Below are 2,515 nucleotides of genomic sequence, written 5' to 3'. Positions count from 1 at the left end.
TTTTTTTTTTTTCTTTTGCAGAAGAGGAGACACTGAAAAAGAGTGAGGTGATTTCCCCAGTCCCCTTGATTCTCCAGGAATTTACATAGGGGATCCTTTAAGTAGCAAAGAGTGGTGGAATTGGCAAAAATAAATAACAATGACTTCTGCTCCAGCATTTCAAGTACAATCCCAGGTCACCTAATGTAACTAACTTTTCATCCTAAAGCTGTTTTTCCTACACCACAGGCTTGCTGTGTGATCAAATGAGATAATGTATTACACATAAATCATGAAAGCTCTACATATGCTTAAGGACCAATCATGACTTGCTTACCTTTAGATCCCTAATGCCTAGTAGAGCACAGTAGAGTTTATAAAACTAAAAATTAAGCCAGAGTTGGTGGAGTGAAGTTGGTAGAGTGAAGGGTTTAAATGAAATGGATAAAAGCATAGCATATCCATACTGTAGAATACCTGACAATAAAAGGGACGGAGACACTAACACACACCAGTATCAACAACCCTTAAAACAAGGGCAAAGTTAGACACAAAAGACTGTCAACATGAAATAGTGTGATCCTGATGGGTATGGAGGGGAATGCCTTTAATTGAGGCCTCAGGAGGCAGAGGAAGATAGATCTCTGAATTTGAAGCCAGCCTAGTCTACAAAGAGGGTTCCAGAACAGTCAGGATCCTATTTTAAAAATAGAAAAAGAAAAGAAAGAAGGAAGGAAAGAAAGGGAAAACAAACAAAAAAAGAACTTTCTTCAGTACACTAGTTTCTTTTCTGAAGACAAACTACATTTTTGATCAGTGAATAACTCTGATATGATCAATAATAATAATACCAGAAGAAACCTAAACCAGCACAAAATCTCTATAGCTCCTGCTAAAACCTAACTTGTCATATATTACCTTTCTTTTAAAATTCCTTTTGGTCTAGTTCTTTGCAGTAAGGTCGCTGTCTGTGAATTTTAAAACTGAATTAAATATAGTCAACAATCCCACCTTGTAGAAAATCTTCCTATTCTTGACTTCTATGACAGAAATTGCTTCTTGGTTCTTCTCAGAATGCTTTATTTTCCTATTAGCCTACTGTAAAACCCCAAATTTCCATGTTTCCCCCACCATACACTATCCCACCTGAAAAACATCTATTTAAGTGTTTACTACCACTTATAAGGTCCATCACTGCAAATTTATAGCTCACCTGACTACCCAGTAAATGATAATCAAATGCCTAGTTAGGAACCTGCCCTAAGTCACTTCATGATTATAAGACTTTAAGATGAAGACTTAAAAAAATTAAATATGTGTAAGAGCTTACAACAATTCTGGGAATCCTATAAAGCATTCAGTAAATGCTATTATTTTATTTCACAACCAGTTTATATGTCAGACTATTATTCCTAAAACTCTCCAAGAATATTCTAGTACACTCAGCTGACATAGAAACCTTCTTCAGATACTTCGTTTCACTGTCTTAAGAAAACACTACAGCAGCCTACAAAACCAAACCTTCTGTCCTAGCAGATCCTCAGCCAAGGCACCCTAGCCTATCTTATAAGTACATATATCATTCACCAATGCAATGCTCTGTGACAGTCCCGTAATCTCCTAAACACACTTGCCTCTGTGCTTTTTTATTTTTTATGAAAATTCCTTTTTCACATCACTTATTCGACTGACTATTGCAAATATAAGTCCGCTGTTATTTAGTACACACAAATGATGTATGGAGCTGCTTCTCCATAGGCACAAACAACTTCTACTCCTTTTCAACAGAAGTTGAAGCTTTCGGATACCAGTATTTTAGTCCTTGTCTCTTTATCTTATTTCACAGCACTGTATTTTACAGAAGTATACAAATGCTGACTGCCCTGCTATAAAAATGTGCCTCAGAGAATAGCAGAACATTCTATTTTTCACAGCCCCACCCATAATGAAAACAGATAGAATCTGTATTTCAATACTTTTATTTTACATAGTAGGAAAAGGAAGAATATGCTGACACTTGTATCAGATAAATAGGGGAAAGGTACTATCAAAAATACATTTTAAGACTACATTGTAGGCAGTTACAGTAGTAACACAGTCTGTAATTTCAGTACTTGGGAGGTGAAGGCAAGATCAAGAAGAGTTCAAGGCCAGCCCTCACCACACTGAATTAGAGGTCAGCCTGGTCTACATAAGACTGTCTAAAATTAAAATGAAAAAAGGAAAAACTTGAGTGTGAAAAACAAGAGAATAGTGGAAATTTTCACATCGAAAGAGAGACTTCAAAACAGTTAAGTTTTATTTCACTCAAACTAATAAACTGAAAGCCAAAATAAACATTCTTGACCTCATCCACAAAACACCTAATAAAGGCATGAGAAACTCCCCAGCAGCACAAAACAGAGAACAAGATCCACCTCAATTCCAATATAAAACCAAACAGGAAAGAGCTTCAAGTTCATCTAAAACAAACAAAAAAACTCAAAAATTAAATCACATCTACATATCCCTTCCTATCATAAAGATGGGGATCACG

General features: G+C 35.9%; 1 protein-coding gene across 4 annotated transcripts in view; it reads right to left on the bottom strand.

Moving 5' to 3' along the window:
* Positions 1–2,515, bottom strand: part of Foxj3 (forkhead box J3) — a 91,049-nt gene that overhangs the window by 86,938 nt on the left and 1,596 nt on the right. The gene's annotated exons all lie outside the window — the stretch shown is intronic.

The sequence above is a fragment of the Mastomys coucha genome, unplaced genomic scaffold, assembly GCF_008632895.1.
Source record: "Mastomys coucha isolate ucsf_1 unplaced genomic scaffold, UCSF_Mcou_1 pScaffold18, whole genome shotgun sequence".
NCBI lineage: Eukaryota > Metazoa > Chordata > Mammalia > Rodentia > Muridae > Mastomys > Mastomys coucha.
Note: the sequence above shows the minus strand (reverse complement) of the source record. Positions and strands in the feature narration are given on the sequence as shown.